Source organism: Bos javanicus, chromosome 2, assembly GCF_032452875.1.
Source record: "Bos javanicus breed banteng chromosome 2, ARS-OSU_banteng_1.0, whole genome shotgun sequence".
NCBI lineage: Eukaryota > Metazoa > Chordata > Mammalia > Artiodactyla > Bovidae > Bos > Bos javanicus.
In genome coordinates, this window is record NC_083869.1 from 39,042,332 (window position 1) to 39,064,566 (window position 22,235).

Sequence of the window (22,235 nt, forward strand, 5' to 3'; positions counted from 1 at the left end):
CTATGTTTCCCACTGTACCAACAATTGTATATACACATGGGAAGTATCTAGACCGGTTTGGTTTCTTACGCCCCCAAACTCCTCTCGCTCCTTTTACTTAAGATCAAAGGATGTTGGCTGTCAGCTTCGTCTGGACCTCTAATAGGTGCTCAAATCTGTTGAACGATTGTATTTAAATACCCAAGAGACTAAAATCTGTCACAGAATTGGCAGGCCAGTAATAATGAATTTCTTCCCTTTCTCTGTCATCAGAGTTGACAAACTTGGGGAAAAAGATACACTGAGTTTAGAAATGGTATATTGCCAGGCCAATACTGAGTTGATATTCACTGTTTTTAGCAAAATCTTTGGATTTAATGCATGTTCATGTTTGCAGTATGTATGTTGATTTTATAATTTGAGATTGTATGTAAATCCACATGCTTTATTTCTGTGCAATTGGAGATTTTTGATTGTCGCTATTTCAAGGGGAAGAATTTTACATTCAAAATGGTCCAAAAGATATTATTGATGTTTTTGCCTTAAAAACAAACAACAACAACAACAAAAAATATTGTGTATGACTCGCTAGCCATGGAACAGATTAAAAACTTGGCAGTCATTTTAAACTGATAACAACAGATACTATACTTTATCTTAGCCAAAAGGCCGAGAAGTGATGAGAATCATTTTGGAAAGGCAATAGAAATATGTGTGCCCACTGGGCTTATTTTGGAAACAAAAAAGAATTTGAAAATGTCAAGTTTACAAGAGCAGAATCCCTTTGTAAGGTGCCAGAACATGGAACATGCTTAACAAGAATCAAGCATGGATTATTGACATTCCTCAAATTGTTAGTGGAAGCACACTGACTGAAACCGCCCACCCTGGCCAGGCACCATAGTAACCATTTGCATGAGCTGTTTTACGACAGGAGATAAAACAACTGAAAAGGTGGAACATGGAACTACTAAACCACCACCACCCGGGAGAGTTCAGGAAAGGTCAAAATATGACACCACGTGTCCAACCATCTCCCAGAATCCTTCTCATGGCATCCGTCTTGGCTGAACGAGGCGTGCACCAGCAGGAAGGACTCTGAGTTAGAACGATAGGCTGAAGGCAACCTAGAAACTAATCCCATCACCATAAAACCTGAGACTGCAAGCCATGTGGCCGAGCAGTTCTCCTGGGTTCCTTTACCCTATTCTATTGCTCTCTGCCCAGGCAGCCCTTCCCAATAAAATCTCTTGCTTTGTCAACACATGTGTCTCCACAGATGATTCATTTCTGAGTGTTAGACGAGAGCCCACTTTCAGGCCCTGGAAGGGGTCCCCCCTCCTGCAACAAAATGAGAGTGTTCATGAGCATATTTGCCTGGCAGTGAGAAAAAACTTTGTGTTTTTATTAAATCATATTAAAAATATTCAGTTAACTCCTACTCACTTGCTCAGAGGAGTTTTTGTCAACACTTTAGTGAGATTTCTTGGCTCAGGCCTTTGTCTGGTCATTGATATATTAAATTGTGGCTTAAAAAAATATATGTATATATATATGTGTGTGTGTATGTGTATATACACATAATTGTAGTTTTTTTTTTTTTTTAATTTTTTTTTTTAATTGTAGTTTTTAATATCCCCCAAACCAAAAACATTTAATATATTTATATGAATGAGTTATACCATATATAATGCTCAATAAATTGATGTTTTAAATTTCATCAGTCTACTTATTTTTATAAAATTTAGAATCAAGTTTTTAATATCTAAGCCTTTTAAAATTTATTTCACCTTGAAATTTCTTATTAAGTTTAAAAAATTTTTTCCTTCTCATTAGCATTTTAACTATTTTAATGAATCCCTTTCTTAAGCTAATGATTTCTTGATTTTCTTCTTTCATGTGTATGTTGGTTACAGATGTCCAATCACCCCACTCCCACGCCATCCTCCTTATACTAGTTGAAGTTTGCTGTTATTGTTCAGTCCCTGAGTGGTGTCCTGACTCTTTGTGACCCCGTGGACTGTAGTATGTAGCACACCAGTCTTCCCTGTCTTTCACTATCTCCCAGAGTTTGCTCAAATTCACGTCCATTGAGTTGGTGATGCTATCTAACCATTTCATCTTCTGCCGCCCCCTTTTTGTGCCTTCAGTCTTTCCCAGCATCAGGGTCTTTTCCGATGAGGTGGCTTTTCGCATCAGGTGGACAAAGTACTGGAGCTTCAGCTTCAGCATAAGTGCTTCCAATGAATATTCAGGATTGATTTCCTTGAGGATTGACTGGTTTGATTTCCTCCCTTTTTAAGGGACTCTCAAGCATCTTCTCCAGCCCCACAATTCGAAAGCATCAATTCTATGGTGCTCTTTATGGTCCAACTGTCAACATCAGTAGCATCTTCCCAAGTGGCACAGTGGTAACAAAACTGCCTGCCATCGCAGGAAGTGCAAAGAGATACAGGTTCAATTCTTGGGTCGGGGAGATGCTTTGGAGTAGGAAATGGCAAACCACTCCAGTATTCTTACCTGGAAAATTCTATGGACAGAGGAGCCTGGTGGGCTAGAGTCCATGGGGCCACAAAGAGTTAGACACGACTGAGGGAATGCCCACACACATTGTCACATCCCTACATGACTACTGGAAAAGCCATAGCTTTGACTATAGGGATCTTTGTTGACAAAGTCATGTCTTTGCTTTTTAATACACTGTCTAGGTTTGTCATAGCTTTCCTTCCAAGGAGCAAACATCTTTTAATTTCATGGCTGTAGTCACCTTCCACATTGATTTTTGGAAAGTTTTTCACTTTCTGCCTTTACAGTGGTGTCATCTGCATATCTGAGGCTGTTGATATGCTTTGTTTATGATCCAACGAATATTTGAGGTTTAAGATTATACAAAACTTTCTAGTACTGATTCTTTACTGCATCATTTTCCTCATTGTGGCCCTGTGGACTATCAAGGTAATTCTAGAGTTAGCAAGAACTGAGCAATGTCTGTCTTTTTCTGTTCTCCGAGAGAGTTTCTGAAAGGCTGGCATAGTCTGGTCCTCAAAGGATTGATAGAACTCAACTTTAAAATCACCTAGGTCTACTATTTACTTTGCAGAAAATCTTTAAAAATTTGTTTTGATTTTTCTCAACTATTTTTAGGATTATTCAAGAACTGTTTCTTCTTGAGAACTTTTTAATAATTTATTTCTAGAACTCTTCATTTTGTATCACTTTTCAAAGTCTTTAACATAGTATTTTTCACAGTATCATTTTATTTTCTTTCTACCTTTTTGGTTGTGCATATGTGTGTGCCAAGTCACTTCAGTTGTTTGACTCTTTGTGACTCCATGGACTGTAGCCTGCCAGGATCTTCTGTCGATGGGATTCTCCAGGCAAGAATACTGAAGTGGGTTGCCATGCCCTTCTCCAGGGAATCTTCCTGGCCCAGGGATCGAACCCAGATCTCTTATTTCTCCTGCATTAGCAGGCAGATTCTTTACCACTGGCACCATCTGGGAAGCTCACCTTTTTTATTGGTTACATTACCTTTAAAATAAAATCAAAATATTGTTTATCTGTCTCTTTTCATTTTCCTCCTTCAATCTTGGTAGAAGCTCGGCTATTTTATTAGTCTTTAAGAATAAACTTTTATCTTTGTTGAATTTATTGTATTTTTGTTTGATTGTGGGGCTTACCAGGTGATGCTAGTGATAAAGAATCCATCTGCCAACTCAAGAGATTCAGGTTTGATCCTTGGGTTGGGAAGATTCCCTGGAGTAGAAAATAGCAACCCACTCCAGTATACTTGCCTGGAAAATTCCACAGGCAACAGAGACTGGGGCCGCAAAGAGGTGGACACGACTGAGCATACAGCACATTAATTTTAGCTCTTCTAAAATTTTCTTCTTCCTACTACTTTCTTCAGACTTAGCCTACTGTTATATTTCTAATTTCTTATTATGGATTTATATTTTCTAAAGTAATAATTTAAGATCATAGATTTCTTTCTTTTTTTTTTTTTGATTTCTTTCTAATGATTAGTTTGGGTGCATCCCATAGGTTTTGTCCCATATTTGATCTTTGTATTTTTTATTGTTTAGTACTAAATATTTTAACTTTGCATTACTACTTATTTTATAATTATAGAATTGTGTTTTATATCTCCAAATGTATGGGATACTTTATTTAACTTTTTGTTATTTATTTCTTAATTAAAGTGAAAGTCACTCAGTCGTGTCCAACTCTTTTCGACCCCATGGACTATACAGGCCATGGAATTCTCCAGGCCAGAATAATGGAGTAGGTAGCCTTACCCTTCTCCAGGGGATCTTCCCAACCCAGAGATCAAACCCAGATCTCCCGCATTGCAACCAGATTCTTTACCAGCTGAGCCAGAAGGGAAGCCCATTTCTTAATTAACTACACTGCAAATAAAATGGTTTGCATCATGTATTTTGTTTAATATTAACAGATTTTTTTATCTTGTTACAGATCAAGATTTTCTTGTTCCTCATGTACTGGAGCAGATGTATATTCTCTAATTTCTGGCTACAAAATTATATATAATTCACCTTTCTGTGCTTGGTCAATGAGACATGTATTTGAAAATATTCCACTTTGCTTTATGTATTCTGAAGTTATCTTATTAGATGTATAAAAGTGTAGAATTAATACATCTTTCTGATGACTGGCAACATTCATCACTTTGTAGAGATGTCTTTGTCCCCAGAGTAATTTTTATATTAAAGTCCATATTTCTGATGTTAATATAGGCACTTCAGGATTTTTAATTTGATATTTGCCTGGTGTGTCATTTTCCATGCTTTCAATGTTTTTGGATCTTTAACTTTTAGATGTCTCTTATAAACAGAATGTAGCTCAATTTTAAAAGAAGCTTATCCTTAAAAAGTCTACTTTTTTTGTTGTAATATATAGTTTCATTTTACTTATTTTGATAAGTGAATTTTTTGTCCTAGTATTTTATATGGTGCTGGAGCTATTGATTTGTTTTTTATATGCTTCTGAAAATGCTCCTTTTTATGTGAATGGATTTTCTTTTTGTGTTTCCATCTATTGGGTTGAATTTAAAATTATTTTAACTTCTATTTTAACTCTATTTTAACTTATTTTAACTTCTATTTTAACTCTTTTAACAGGCACCCTTAAACTCGTACCTTGTGCACTTAATAACCTAGCAAAGTCTGAAGTTCGTAAAAACAGTTAACCTCCTCTTTTGATGAAAGCTAGTGCACTGGGACGACCCAGAGGGATGGTATGGGGAGGGAGGAGGGAGGAGGGTTCAGGATGGGGAACACATGTATACCTGTAGCGGATTCATTTTGATATTTGGCAAAACTAATACAATTATGTAAAGTTTAAAAATAAAATAAAATTAAAAAAAATTATACAAAATATTATCCATTAACTTTGATCATCCTCCTCTTGACTTTCATTCTATTATTTTCCAGTATTTCAATTCTGTCTAATTATACAAATTAAATATAACAACTATTATTTGTAAAGATACTCTTTATTACCCTTATCTTGATTAATTTTTACTATTTCTTGAATCTCAGGCAGCCTGAGATCATTTTCTCTTTTCCAAATATTGATCCAGAAAAAGATCTTTTAGTAAAAATCTAGTGGTGAATCCTCTTTTTTTTTAATATAAAAGCAATCTTCATTTCACATTTTTCAGAATAAAGATTTTTTATAGATTCATAATTTTAGGCATGTAGCATATTCTCTCAACACACTGAAGAGTTTATTTTACAGCTTTATTAAATTTTTGCCATTCAGAGATCTGTATCAGTTTATTTTCCTTTCTAGTTTTTTTTCCTAAGTGAATAATTTTGGTATCTTCTTGTCTATTCTTATCTACCCTTTTTACTGCTATATGTCTAGATGTTGATTTCTTTTGTTTATCTTGACTGGTATATATTTTGCTTTCTATATCTAGGACTTGTTTTTTTTTATCAGCTCTGGAAATTTTTCAGCTATATCTCTTGAATATCTCCTTGCCTCCATTTAATTTTTCTTCTTCTGCATATTTAATTAGATGTGTGTTAGATAATGCCATTCTGTGCTTCTGTGTTTTACCTCTATTTTGCATTTTCCATCTCTTCGTTTCACTATGTTTCCATCTTGATTTCTTCACATTTAACTAATTCTGGATCATTTCTTCAGACTATTCTTTCATCTGGATCTAAATTCCTGTTTAATCCATCCACTGATTGTTTAATTTCAGTGGTTATGTTCTCTAAATGTTCTACTTGGTTCTTTTTAAAATTTTCATCATTACTTAGTACTCTTTTGTCCCTTGCTCATTTAAAAAAGCAATATTTTTATTTTTATAGTACATATCTATTTTTTATTCTGTACCTAATAGTTTCAACTGAAGACTTTGATGATACAATCTATTGTTTCTGGTTACTCTTAACCAGGGTGATTTATTTCTTTGATGTGTTCTTGATCACTGTAGCTCTTCATTGAGTCCCTTTTCAGAGTTCATAATCCTTTTAATTTTATAAGAGTGTAGGGTAGTAGAGCTTAAATTTTTTCCATTTCATAGGGTACTCTTAGTTTTTTTGCTGTTCTTATCTTTTTATTCTTTAAAAAAGAAATTGTGGCTTTTGGTTGAGGTTCCCACGTTGGAATCTTTAAGTTTCTTATTCCTCTTCCTGAATGAGGAAGTTAATGTTCACTGTGCCTTAATTAAGAGTGGTGTGGAACATGCACCCCAGGTCTGAGCTGGAGTCATGGACAGCTTCAGATCAGGAATGTTGCCTCACAAGTCCTCATCAATTCAACATAGTTTTCTGACTTGATAGCATGTTTCTTTTCAAGGCGAGCAGGTGAACTAGGCAGAGACCATATTGGGTTTCAGTAGAGCGTATTGGTTTACCATGGTCTTGAAAGTGATCATTCTGGATTTATTTCTGCTCAGTTGCATTCATCCTTAACTGCAAATCTGGTTTTTGTTCCTCTTTTATCCTTCTCCTCATGTTACTTCCAGATGGTAGTTAGAGGTCAGATATCCCAGCCTTCATGGCAGTTTCTCCTGTTCTATTTGCATGGTGTTGGCTTTGACTTTCTTAGGACTGTACCATGAGTCTTCTTCAGAAGCCATGCCCTTAATCCTCCTTATGTTATATAAAATGCCATTGCAAGAGTCTTTGAGTGATCCTTTGGCTTACTTCAAGATGCTTAAGTTTATATCTTACTCCCTCATTTTTGGCTACATTTTACCAAACCGAACTCAGTAGCTTTTGTGTGATTGTTCCCCTTGATTTTTTTTTAAGCGTTTATTTACTAGCTGTTTTCTGAACTTGTGAGTGTAATGTCCCCCCCCCCCCCACCCCCATTAAAACTTTTTGGGCAGTTTTGGTAGATTTCAAGGAAAACTAAAGAATAAATGTAACTTTGACATATTTTCCTGAAATGCCAAACCAAATGATTTTAGAAAGATGGGGTTAAAATTCAAGGCCTGCTTCTTTTTCAGTGTAAGCCTGCAGGATGGTCCTTTGCTGTGGTTTGATACGAGATACCATCTAAGGAGGCAAGCCCAAACAACAAAGCAAGAGGAAGGGTTTAAACACTATGAACTTCTTCCCAGAAAAACGTTTTAGGGGACTGTCTTTCCTCCATGTTACTTTGATCATAGAGAGCGACACCTTGCATTTCCGTTTTTTCCCATCAGGGTCTTACAGATATTTTGGGTCACAAAAATACTGTGGGAGCTTTTACTTATAGCCTCACCTCTCCTTAGGACTTGGACAGTAGCTCATATGAGAGTGAGGTTTGAGCCAAAAGACAAGTCCAAGCAAGATTAACCAACACCAACAGTAGCATTTTAACAGTACATAATTAGATAGAAGTCTTTCCAGGAAGCTTCTCTGTCCTGCCATTATTGAAACTTGGTGTTCATAAAATCTGAGATACACCCAAACATATTTGTATAGTGTTTATCATTTCTATTAAAAAACACTGCTGGGTAGAATTAAAATTTTAGTTTGTGTTTATTTAATACTTACTACATATGTTCTAGTACTCTTTAAGCTACCACACATACATTATCTCATATTTCCTGGTCATAATCTAAGAGCTAGTTATTAGGTTGGCCAAAAAGTTCATTTGGATTTTTCATAACATATTACAGAAAGCCTGAGAAAACTTTTTGGCCAATCCAATATATCATCATTCCCATTTTTCATATGAGGAGATTGTGAGTCATTACGGTTTTGTCTTATCCAAGGTACACTCAGCTAATGAAAAGTGACATTAGCCCAACTTTATAATGACTAAAAGTTTGAACTTGTAGTCCCATAGCTCTGGAATCACACCCTATCTCTTTCTGCAAGCTTTATAATGTTGGACAAGACACTTAACTTTTCTGAGTCTCAGTTTCTTCAGACATAACACAGAGATAATAGCAACATATATCTACAGAGGTTTGTGAGGATCAAATTGAGTAAGTTATGCATAGAGCTTAGCACTGTGCCTGACACATACTTAGACTCAATAAATGCTGCCTATAAAAAGAAATAATTTATATCTTCATTGAAAGCAAGAGATTACATAAGAAGAGGGGATTCCTGCAAATCAACCTAATAAATCAGAGTTTCCTGAAATTCATACCTACTGATACTTGCAAGAGGAAAGGAAAATGGAATTTTTAAAAATGAATTCACTTGGGAAAAAACATAAGCTCAATCTGGAGACTTTCACAAGCTTCTGAAGAAAATGAACACAAATTGTCAGACTGTGTCCAATATTATACTGCTCATTTTGAAGACTTTGATCCTGTAAGTTATGGATAAACATCAGGAGGCTTTTATTGGTAAGTGGAAATGTTTGAGCAGAAGCTCATGAGATCTACTGGTGTTGTTAAAGAGCATAGTGAAAGGGTTGAATGCTTGGACTTTGGAATCAGATGCTAGTGTTTGTGTCTCATAATTTTTTGATCTCGGCCTATTCTTTATGCTTAAAATCAAGGTCAAAATTTATTACACAGATCACAAAGCTATTGGGTGATGAAATGAGATTGTTAATGTAAGCTCTCAGTTTAGTGCCTGGTCTATAAGGAAGATTCACTAAGCATTAATTATGTTTAAAAACTGCCACACTTTGGCTTTTATCTCCCCAACTCTTTTAAAAGTGTGAAAGTTGGAAAATTCTTTATTGATCCTAGAATTTCTCTTTATTTATAAATAACCTTACTTGAGTATTTATAACTTAGACCATTACTTTCCAAATATGTTCACCTTAAATAAGCCCACACTTCGTGCTCTTCTCTAGATACTCTCTTTTAAAATGCCTTTGAGACAGAAGAAATCATCTATTCTTGTAGCCTTTTACTTTCACTTATTCCATTTATCCCTAAGTCTATTAAAAAAGGCAAGTTTCTCACTATCCTTTGTCCTGAGCTTCTAAGCTAAAAAGATGTGTATTTGTGTAAAGAGATGGTTAATTCATAGCTAAGGACTGAGCATGCACAACTCATTGCTAATAATAAAGTGCCTCAGTATAATTATAGAGTAGCATTCAGTACTTTAAGGGAAAATAAAATTATGGGACTCATTTAATTTTCTTATTTCTCGAATAGGTGCTGTTCTCCTGTACATAGAAATTGATATAGTCTTGCCAACTATAATAGTGATGATGCAGTGAATTAGATGTAAAGGTATTCTAGGCATAATGTGTGTGTGTGTTAGTTGCTCAGTTGTGTCTGATTCTTTGCGACCCCTTGGGCTACAGAGTAGCCCACCAGGCTCCTCTGTCCAAGGGATTCTCCAGGCAAGAATACTGGAGTAGCCAGTAGCCATTCCCTTCTCCAGGAGATCTTCCCGACCCAGGGATCGAACCTAGGTCTACTGCCTTGCAGGTAGGTTCTTTACCACCTGAGCCACCAGGGAAGCCCCGAAGCATTACATATCATGAGTCAAATGCTTCCAAGGTGATGTCTCATTTACATCTTTGAGCAACTCCAATGAGGTTAATTTCTGAGTCTTAATTTTACAGTTCAGGACACTGGGGCTCAGAAAAGTAAAGCAACTGGCCTGAGATGACCTGGCTGGTTAGTGATGGAGCATGGAGACAAACATGTCTTTCTTACTATATACTCTGTGCTCTTTTTGCAGTAGGGCATGCCCCCCAATAAAGTAGCTTGTGCTTGCATGCTAAGTCACGTCAGTTGTGTCTGACGCTTTGCAACCCCATGGACTATAGCGTGCTAGGCTCCTCTGTCCATGCGGATTCTCCAGGCAAGAATACTGGAGTGTGTTGCCATTTCCTCCTCCAGGGGATCTTCCCAGGGATCGAACCCACATCTCTTACATCTCCTGCCTTGGTAGATAGGTTATTTACCACTAGCGTCACCTGGGAAGCCCCCAGATGTTTAAGCAGCTTAAACATGTGAATTAACCTTTAGATTTTGACATTTTTTTCTCCAGGGTTACTTTAACCATCCAGATATACTAGTTATTTTTCCCCCATTGATGGAAGAATTTTTTTTCCAGAGGGGCACACTGGTATTTGCTGATGACCAATAAAAAGGAAAATTTGTTCTCTCTTTTAATGTCACTACTTTTATATTTTATATAAAAATAATGTGTATCTCTCCAACTGACCCCACTATCCCATTTACCTTGGCCATTTCACTATGAAAAATTCTATATAAATATTCCATTTTAACTCAAGTACCACTTTATTTTATTTACTTATGTTGACAAAATATTTTCTGTAGCTGTTTGAAAAACTGGGTTAGAAGAGTTTAGAGCTTTCCTCTTTATCTATGGTTAAAAGGAGCTGACTGTTTCCCAGATTAATGAGGTGGTAAAATCAGATGCTTACAATTACCTTGAGACTTAAAGAAGTAAAGCTTTGTAATGTTTTCTACAATCCGTCTGCTTTCAAGAGATTCTTACTAAAATTTCCCTGCAGCATTTGTAAGGCTGCGAAACTTGGTTTACCAAAATACCAAGGTCTAAGCAGATCTTCCATGGGAAGTCTTGTGCAATCATATTTGTGTTAATACTTCAAGGACATGGCCTGAGATCCTGGGCTATTCTTCCTCTAGCACAAAGGGTTCTGGGCATTATCCTTGTAGAGCAAATACAGATTGCAGACTCGTTCTCCTGGTTTTTATTGTTCACCTCCACAAATACAAGATTTGATAGACATAAGTGATTTTTTTCAAATGTCTATCACAAATCATTCAGACCTTTGTATTGCCTATAAGCCTGATGCGTAGTTTCTAGATTAGCCAACAAAGAGGATGAAAAAAAAAAAAAATAGAAAGGCCTGAAGTACAATGGTTTGGAGTCTCAACTCTCTGTAGACGTTTTCTTTCAGTATTTTGTAAAATTTGTTTCACTAGACTCTTCCTTCAATAAGAAAACTAACTTATGAACCAAATGTTAGGTTCTTTTTTTTTTTCTTTTTTTTTTGCTGAGAAGCTCATTAGAGGACTTCTAAATTTGCCTCCCTCAAGTAGACTCATTTAAAATTTTTCTATTAACAAAGACATGTTATCAGTCTTGGCCACCTTTTTAGCTCACTCAGCTCAGAACTTCCTCGGTTCAAGAGTACACAAGAGCTGATGATTAGAAATGAATTTGCTTTGTAATTTCCAGGCATGTTTCAGGCTTTCCCCCTCTATTTCTTTCATCCCCTTTGCCTTTACATATTTTTTTTACTTTCATTTTGTTTTAGCTTTTCTTTGTCCATATCTATGCTGACAAAATTTTATCAAAATTATATAATAAGGTGGTAGCACTTAATGAAACATTGTGAAAAATGTATTATCCTGTTTAAAATATAGAAACTGAGGTAGAATAAATAGAGGAAAGACATGGAAAATCCCACAAATGCAGAAGCCCTGGTCTTTTTACCGTGATCACAGAATTAGAGACAGCCTTTACTTACTTTTATTTCTATACTGGTCTCACAATGCATTCTTCTATAATTCTCTAATATCAAGTAGACCCTTCCTCATTTTCAAACCTTCTCTTACTTGGATACTTTATGTTTGTTATCAACTTTGAACTCCTACCACGCAGTGCAGAGACTGGTAGAAAATAGGCTGAAGAATAAAGTACAAAAATTGTTGCCTCAATTTCTCGTTTTGATTTCACACATCACATCAATCAAAAAACCCATTGACTTTACTTCCAAAATATATCCTGACTCTGACCACCTCTTACAGTCACCATTTCTTCTCTGGACCCACTTTCAATGATAGTCCAAGCCATCAACTATTTTTTGTCTGTATTACTGAATGTTTCGAAAGACTAAATAACTTCCCTATTTCCATTCCTATGTGCTAAATAACCAGAGTCAGCTCTTAACAATGTAAATTAGATCCTCCTGGTCCATTGCTAGAAACTCTCCAGTTGCTTGTTCACTGAAGTGAAGTGAAGTGAAGTCGCTCAGTCGTGTCCGACTCTTTGCGACCCCATGGACTGTAGCCTACCAGGCTCCTCGGTCCATGTGATTTTCCGGGCAAGAGTACTGAAGGGGTTGCCATTTCCTTCTCCAGGGGATCTTCCCGACCCAGGTATTGAACCCAGGTCTCCCGCAATGTAGGCAGACGCTTTTACCATCTGAGGTACCAGGGAAGCCCCTTAGGTTAAACACAAACTCATTCTCAAGGTTTCCACAACCTTGCAGAATCTGGCTCTTGTTCATCACACTGACCGCATCTTCAACCACATTCTGATTTTTGTGCTTTTGCCATAGTGGCCTCTCTTCCCTAAACATGTCATGCTTACCATTGTGGTTCCCTCTACTTTCACCATTTTTCTTCCCAGTGTTCAAGTGGGAGGCTTCTCATCACTCAGTTCTTCACTTCTCAGAGTCTGCTGTGAGAGTAGAAATAACCTCTTCTGTGTCCCGATCTCTGTTGTTTTTCCTTATTCTGTTACTCAGCTTCTTTTCTTTATAACACTTATCTCTGGAATTATCTATTCATTTACTTCATTGTTCAGTGTCTGCCTTCCTAAATTAGAATTGTGAGAACAGGATACTCATCTGTCTTTTTGACTGCAGTATCCTTAGCCTTGGGAACCTGGTACATTGTAGATGCTCAATCTCTTTGATATTTCCCCTAGGATTTATTATCTGAGTGGCAAATCAATGTGATTTGCAAAAACTAATGAGAAATATAGAATTAGTTGTTGTATACATATGAGTTGTGAAGGGCAATCAAATGGGAAAAGTATGGAGAAGGGAACGGGGAAAATCAAGGCTGAACAATTGGCTAGTGGTGATTTCGTAATCTAGAAAAGTGCCTGAAATTCAAATGCCCAATTTTCTTCTGAGCACCAAACAAGTACTCTACAGTTGCTTGAAAGAATGTACTTTGATAATTGGAAGGAATTTAATTGTGGAGCAGATCAAAGTTGCTGAAGTAGCAAAGAGGAGAAGCCCAGTCAAAAGCAAAGCCAATCACTGGAGTTGCTGTGTTGGGTCAACAAAGCAGTTCTTTGATAGCTAAAGATGTTTGAATTCTGGACATCAGTATATAATCTATTTCTTCTTTAAACACAGCTATGGGATTTCTGGGATTTCACTAGTGGATCAGTGGTAAAGAATCTGCCCGCCAATGCAAGAGATGTGTGTTTGACTCCTAGGTGAGGAAGATCCCCTGGAGTAGGAAATGATAATCCATTCCAGTATTCTTATCTGGGAACATACATTGATAACTGGAGACTTCCTTTTTCACTAATGAATTTCCAGAGTGAACCTCTATTGAATGAAGTAACTGAAAAATGCCTCTAGTCTTTGGTAACCCCCACTCCAGTACTCTTGCCTGGAAAATCCCATGGATGGAGGAGCCTGGTGGGCTGCAGTCCATGGGGTCGCTAAGAGTCAGACACGACTGAGTGATTTCACTTTCACTTTTCACTTTCATGCATTGGAGAAGGAAATGGCAACCCACTCCAGTGTTCTTGCCTGGAGAATTCCAGGGACGAGGAAGCCTGGTGGGCTGCCGTCTACGGGGCTGCACAGAGTCGGACAGGACTGAAGCGACTTAGCAGCAGCAGCAGCAGCAAGAGACTATATAAGAAGTCTAATCATTCACCGACCCATATTTTTTCTCAGATATCTTAGTGAATCATTTTATCATGTATAATAATAAACTTAATCCCTTGTCACTATAGTTTGTTAGTCCTTGTTCATCACTCTAGAAAAACATCAATTAAGTCTACACCATTATCTTTATGACAATCTATTAACTATGAAAGATAACTACCTCCCCTCAGCAGCCCCAAGCCTCTAACCAAATATCATTTAAAACATTCTCAGATTCCCCAGTAATGTCATGTGACATTGTTCCCAGAACTTTGAACATTGTCAATGTCTGATTCTTCTTTAATTTGTAAACATTCTATTTCAAGGTTTTATCCAGGGTCAGACATGCCTCACTGGATATTGGCATTATACTCTTATTAATATAGCCTGAGATTTCATTGACTTTCAGCTTTGTTATCATCTTTTGACTCATGATAGCTCTGCTCCTGAGCATTTTAAATGACTGTTGCCCTGAACTTTGTTCCTGCATAATCAGACTTTAAAAACATCCAATTTCTTCTTTAAACAGAGCTATGGAGATTCTGAGACTATCCAATGCCAGATTTAAGTTGCCCTCTATTAAATTCCATTTTATTGGCTTAGCTCCATTATAGCTTTTGATATCTTTTCCAAAATGCTTCCCATAGAACATTCGTGTGCTCACAAAGGTAGCAAGAACACACAAACATACACACACACAAACACACACACATTTCCCATCATGTTATAAGTTTGAGAAATTTTGGGTTTAAGGGAGGCTGAAAAGATTTATCTCTGCACAAACTCTCAGAGCTTAATCTGAAGAGAGAAATGTGATAAGCTTTTTTCAAAAATTATTTACCATGAAATCCTTTTTTGTAAAATACCTACCAATAGTTGCAGAAACAAAAATATCTGTGTGACCTCAAGCACATTATGAATCTTCTAGAATCATGGCCTCCTAATTTAAAAAATAAAAATAATAATATTTGTCATATAAAGTTATCACACATATTAAAGGAAGTGATATATTTGACCTCAAGAAAGAGTTCAATGTTTTCTCTTTTTAATTCTCCTTTGTTAAGATTTTTAGTTCAGTTTATGACTTTTATTGACATATGATTATATTTAGTTTTCTAAGTCCAGCAAAATGTTTATGTTTGTCTTTAATTTTTCAATGAAATTATCAGACTCTTCTATTATTCTTTCTCTATTCTCCTATTCTAGAATTATTTCAGCCTTCTATTCAAATATCACATTGATATTCTACTTTATTAGCTAGTTTTAATTAAGTTCAATTCAAGCTGTTTCTTGAGCTTTCTCACCAAGCTTGTTGACCTCAGCCTTCTTAGCCATGCATTATGAATCCTCTTTCCTCCTCTCCATTCCCCTCTCCTGGGAATACCCTGGCAGTCCAGTGGTTAGGACTTCTTGCTTTCATGGCCAAGGGCCCAAGGTTCAATCCTCAGTCAGGAAACTAAGATCTTGCAAGCTGAATGTTGTGGCCAAAAAAAATTGCCCTTTCCCACTTCTTAGGGTGCAATCACATTGAATCTAAGGTTTTTCCGACTCTTTTGACTGTCTCAGGATAACCTCTAAATCAGACATTCAGCTCTTGCCTACTGAGACGAATGTTTGTTTACAATAAGGTATTTTGAAAGCGCAATCTTTAAGTGTTCTTGGCTGATATTTGCAAAACTTTTTCAAGTTTTTTTGTCTTTTAAACTTTTTTCTGTGGAATAAATTGAAAGAAGAATTAAAGAAACACCCAAAAATAAGACAGGGGTTAGAACCATACTTGCAATTTCTCTGTTTTGATGACTCTTCTCTTCATGCAGAAATGACAGCAACCCCTCTGTCTCCCTACCCAGATGTCTGGGGCTACCCTAAAGAAGGCCCCAGATGCCTCTTTCAGCTGTGATATGCAGGACCCAGAAAGGGGCAAGGTAGAGAAGAGAAGGGAGCCAGTGTGAAGAAAAGAGCGAGCACATTTGCTTTTAAAAATAACTCCATTTGGGAATTTTAGAATCCATTTTACTTCCTCAGTGTCTCTCCTGATAATATTAATTTGTCCACAGAAAATTCTCTGTTAGGAACTTACGTGTATTGAAATTACTCTGAGTTTATCTTTTCTCCCCCTTTGGGAATCTGTAGTTCCCACCCTGAATGGCAGTGCTCTGGAGAATTTACATGAGCAAGTCACCCACCACTCTTCACCTGCCAGACAGTGGGTGCAGATGATCAGTGTCCTACTCAGGCACAGAAGGGAAATCAGCATCCCCACTTTTTTATACCTCAGTTTCCTTCACTATTCAAAACAGACTTGTTTCTTCAATCCTAAAGAAGGAAGCCATGTTAGACTCATAATTTTATTCCCACAAACAGACTTGGCTTTGATAAAGAACTGATGTGTGTGTGTGTGTGTGTGTGAATTATGTTGGCACAATTTCAAAGGACAGCATTAATCTTAATACCTCCTTTTACTCTTAATTTCCTTCAAAAAGGGCAGCATCTTTAGGATTTCTCCTCCCTTTCTTAGCAAGACCCGAACCTATTCCTCTCTTGTATCCGGTCCCCAGATTCTTTCTTCCTTTGTAGTAATATGAAAGTGAATGTGTTAATCAAGTAAAATAATTTCTGTATGTAGCTCAGAAGATTTGTACCCGTGTTATGGCAATGGCACATTCTCTCTGGGTGATTCTGGAAAGTCTCAATAATTCTGGACCTCAGTTTTCTCATCTGTAAAAAGAGACACTGAACTAGAATGACATCTAAGTTGCCCTTAGTACTAAGTGAAATTTTAGTTAGCCATGGGTAGTGTATATATGTCCAAGATGGTGAAAATTTCCTTACCGTCATAAGTGTGCCATTTATTTATTTGTAGAAAGAGCACAGGGCTAATGGTCAGATAGCCTAGGTTCTTAATCTCACTTTTTATTAAATTATGTCATATCAATCAGAGTTTAACTGGGAAAATAGAAACCACTGTGAGGACATAATGGGCTGCCTATGACCTAGAACCCACTGCTTACTCTTCAAAGAGACACGTGCATCCGATCTCTGTGGAACTAAAGAGTGGTGGTGATGAGCAGTTCCATTAAATGATAGTAGTGGGCTTCCCTTATGATTTTGTTTGTATTTCAGAAAACTCTGGTCCAAGGGCTTCTAAAACTTCATAGAAACACTCTTGGTGTAGAAATCCTGTTGGGGTCTCTTTTAACAATTGGTTTATTAGAATAATTCAGGGAAGGGCAGTAGAATTGTAGAAGGAGGACATATTTTGGAAATAATAAACAGAAAGAGTTTTGACCTAAAGTTATGGCGAAGGAAGGAAACACTATTTAGGAAAATGAAGATATATATATATATATATATATATATATATAAAATTTGTATACTACCAGCAGCCTCCAGATGCAATAAGCAGATGCCAACATGCATTACTAGTCAGAAAATTTGGGAATCACAGACTTCCATATGGAAGTGTTCAGTAGGCAGCCAACCGTTCCAAGCTTTGTTTTTCTCTAGATGAAAGCATGTCTTTTTTGAGAAAGTGGAAAGGGTCATAGAATATTTCCCCAAGGCTTGGTTATATATACATGGGAGGAGTGGGACTCCCCTGATGGTCCAGTGTTTAAAATTCTGCTCTTCCACGGCAGGGGGAACAGTTTCAATTCCTGGTTGGGGAATATACCATGCCGTGAGGTATGGCCAAAAAAAATTTTTTAAAGAAAGAAAGAAAAAAATATTAAAAAATTAAGAGTGGGAGGAGTATTATTTTCAGATTTCTCAAGCTTATTACATTTCCAAGTGCTGTTGGTCTGTAGGAAATACTGTTAAAGAGGTTCAGAAGGAAGATTTTCTTGAATATGATAAAACAGCAACAGCAAAAATTATTAGTGGTAAAGAAAAAAATCAATAATGTAAATAGAAAAACAGAATTTAAACAGAAGCTTAGGAGTGTGAGCAATGGACTAAATTATAAGCATTAGCAAGATGTGAAAGTTGACTTATTTTCTGTATTTCCTGCAGAAAGGACAGAGCATAGCAGACATCTTTGACTATGATCACATGTACATGAAATAACTGTAATAACAATTGAACAGAAGAGCTGTTTTACTATCACAAGTTTGACAGAGGGAATATGAAATGTCTGTTGAGACTGAATTTTCTTATTGAACGGATGGAGAAAAGTAGTTGCTTCTTAAGGGAAAGTGAAAGTGAAGTCGCTCAGTTGTGTCCAACTTTTTTCGACCCCATGGGCTGTAGCCTACCAGGCTCCTCTGTCCATGGGATTTTCCAGGCAATAGTCCTGGAGTGGATTGCCATTTCCTTCTCCAGGGGATCTTCCCAACCCAGGGACAGAACCCAGGTCTCCTGCATTGTAGACCGACACTTTACCGTCTGAGACACCAGGGAAGTCTCTTAAGGGAAGTGATAAGCTAATATTGGATGCAAGTCAATTGAAATACTTCTTTAAATATTGTAAAACACTCTTAAGATTGACATTATGAATAACACTGTTTTGGAACTGGCTAGTGACCATAGCATATTGAAAAGCAGAGACATTACTTTGCCAACAAAGGTCCGTCTAGTCAAGGCTGAGGTTTTCCAGTGGTCATGTACAGATGTGAGAGTTGGACTGTGAAGAAGGCTGAGTGCAGAAGAGTTGATGCTTTTGAACTGTGGTGTTGGAGAAGACTCTTGAGAGTCCCTTGGACTGCAAGGGGATCCAACCAGTCCATTCTAAAGGAGATCAGCCCTGGGAGTTCATTGGAAGGAATGATGCTAAAGCTGAAACTCCAGTACTTTGGCCACCTCATGCAAAGAGTTGACTCATTGGGAAAGATTCTGTGCTGGGAGGGATTGGGGGCAGGAGGAGAAGGGGACAACAGAGGATGAGATGGCTGGATGGCATCATCGACTCGATGGACGTGAGTTTGAGTGAACTCTGGGAGTTGGTGATGGACAGGGAGGCCTGGCGTGCTGCAATTCATGGAGTCGCAAAGAGTCAGACACAACTGAGCGACTGAACTGAACTGAACCGAGTGCCTGGAAAATCCCATGGACAGAGAAGCCTGGTAGGCTGCAGTCCATGGGGTCGCTAAGAGTTGGACACGACTGAGCGACTTCACTTTCACCTTTCACTTTCATGCATTGGAGAAGGAAATGGCAACCCACTCCAGTGTTCTTGCCTGGAGAATCCCAGGGATGGGGGAGCCTGGTGGGCTGCCCGTCTATGGGGTCACACAGAGTCGGACACGACTGAAGCGACGTAGCATGCATGCATGCATTGGAGAAGGAAATGGCAACCCACTCCATTATTCTTGCCTGGAGAATCCCATGGACAGAGGAGGCTGGTGGTCTGCGGTCTATGGGGTCGCACAGAGTCGGACACGACTGAAGCGACTTAGCAGCAACAGCAGCAGCAGTGTAACAGACAGAAAAGGACTTCTGTAGTCGGACAGACCTGGGTTTTAACTTGCTGCTTTTTCACAAGATCCATGACCTTGAATAGCTTACTTAGCTTTCAAAGCTCAGGTTTCCTTCTCCCTATAATGCAAATAGTAAAAGTTTCTCATTGAGTAGTTGGGAGGATGATGGGAGAAATCACAGAAAAAGGGCAAAATGTAACTTGATCTTTCACGAGTGGTCACAACAGATTCCTTCTTGAGGGCAGGTGAAATACTGGGAAAGTGTTTGTTGTCAGCCAGCAGCCAACCTGCCCAACATTCAGAAGGTTCAGAAATCTAGGCACTGTTGAACAGCCTAGCATAGAAGACATATGTCAGAGTTTGGAATTCTAGTCAATTGTGTTATTTTGGCAGTCAGCCATGTCATTTTTGTTGTTGTTGTTATTGTCAAGGGCCTTAAGAGTAAGAGTCAGAAATAAAGGGAAAGCACAGTACTGTACTAGTTGAGAGGATTACACAGGCTTAAAGAAGAACCTAATCAAATGGAAGTGGTGTGAGCTCTATTAACACAGCTTCAAGGGCAGAGAATTTTAAATCTGCCTTTAGCTGGCCTTCATCTGCAGGCTTTAGTTTTCCTTTTCAGATATTTTAATGGTCAATAATGCTTCTCATGAATATTGAAATAGCTTCCAAGATGAAGTTCCTGGAAATATTTTTCATTCCTTTTTGGCTTAGGATTTTGAGCAACCTTCTTTGTGATTAGAATGTAAAGACATTATTTTCTTTTTCCTGTTGGTTATAAAGGATTTATATATTTCAGACATTAGAAAGTCAGGATCCCACATGAATAGAATATGAATGTGGATGAGATCCCTGAAGAGAAAAGTCAAAAAGTCTCACCTTATGACTGCTGATAAAGACTCTCTTTGCAGGATATGTGTTGTCATGGTGATGGGGAACAGGGACTGAATTGGGACGGGGTTAGATAAGACATTATAATTATACTTAATGATATATAACTGTAATTGTAGTATATATAAACTCTGCAGAAAAGCACACTTCCTTGCTCTAGTCTTGGGCATCACACAGCCTGCTTACAGGGTACGGACAGACATCATGCTAGACAGTGAAATGTTCTGGGAGTCAGACTGGTTTCCCTCATCTCTGCCTTACCTGAGCTCTAACCTCAAAGTCGAGAGTGGGAGTTGGGTGTGGAGGTTGTCCTGCTAGTTAACATCAGGAGACACCTTGAGAAGAGTTGGGGAGGTACTGATATCTTAAATCAGAAACTTTCTTGATATCCCTAAATGTCAGTTTAACACATTGAAATATTTACTTAGCAATACTTGTGCACTCAGTACTCTGACAGTTATCGTAGGACACACAGAAGAGTTAGGATGGTATCCGTAATTTAAAGGAGATAAAAGTCAAATGCAACTTGCATTTTTATTATTTATTGATGAATTCTTTTAAAATTCTGTGTAAAAGCATTGGGAATCTGGTGTAGGAATGGGTACCAAATGCCGATTTTTCAAAGAATCATTTTTAGTAATAAATAACAAGAGTATAATTTCATTGATGATACCAGTATAATACATGAAAACGTATACACTGAATTATGGGCTATTTCCTTAATTCTTTTTATACTAACTTCATGATTTATTCCAAACCTTAAACCATCTGTACTGTCAATTTTCTTTTTATTTCAATTCATTTATTTGAAAAAGAAATGGAGTTTGGAAACAAATATAGCTGAAATCAGATTGATTATATTCTTTTCAGCTGAAGATGGAGAAGCTCTATACAGTCAGCAAAAACAAGACCGGGAGCTGACTGTGGCTCAGATCATGAACTACTTATTGCAAAATTCAGACTTAAATTGAAGAAAGTAGGGAAAACCACTAGATCATTTAGATATGACCTAAATCAAATCCCTTATGATTATACAGTGGAAGTGAGAAATGGGTTTAAGGTACTAGATCTGATAGACAGAGTGCCTGATGAACTATGGACAGAGGTTCGTGACATTGTACAGGAGACAGGGATCAAGACCATGGAAAAGAGATGCAAAAAGGCAAGATGGTTGTCTGAGGAGGCCTTACAAATAGCTGTGAAAAGAAGGGAAGTAGAAGGCAAAGGAAAAAAAAGGAAAGCTATACCCATATGAATGCAGAGTTTCAAAAAATAGTAAGGAGAGATAAGAAAGCCTTCCTCAGTGATCAATGCAAAGAAATAGAGGAAAAAAATAGGATGGGAAATACTAGAGATCTCTTCAAGAAAATGAGAGATACCAAGGGAACATTTCATGCGAAGATGGGCACAATAAAGGACAGAAACAGTATGGACCTAACAGCAGAAGATATTAAGAAAAGGTGGCAAGAATACACAGAAGAACTATACAAAAAAAGATGTTAATGACCCACATAACCATGATGGTGTGGCCACTCACCTAGAGCCAGACATCCTGGAATGTGAAGTCAAGTGGGCCTTAGGAAACACCATTATGAACAAAGCTAGTGGAGATGATGGAATTCCAGCTGAACTATTTCAAGTCCTAAAAGATGATGCTGTGAAAGTGCTGCACTCAATATGCCAGCAAATTTGGAAAACTCAGCAGTGGCCACAAGACTGGAAAAGGTCAGTTTTCATTCCAATCCCAAAGAAAGGCAATGCCAAAGAATGCTCAAACTACCGCACAATTGCACTCATCTTGCAGCTGGGTCGCTTTAGTCCTGTCTGACTCTGCGTGACCCCATAGACGGCAGCCCACCAGGCTCCCTCGTCCCTAGGATTCTCCAGGCAAGA

The 22,235-nt window shown here is 37.6% G+C and overlaps 1 non-coding gene across 1 annotated transcript; it reads right to left on the minus strand.

Annotated features, from left to right (window-relative positions):
• Nucleotides 1–471: 471 nt before the first annotated feature.
• LOC133236163 (U2 spliceosomal RNA) lies at nt 472–660 on the minus strand. Its single transcript, XR_009732764.1, has one exon. It is a non-coding gene; the product is annotated as a U2 spliceosomal RNA (small nuclear RNA).
• Nucleotides 661–22,235: the final 21,575 nt, after the last annotated feature.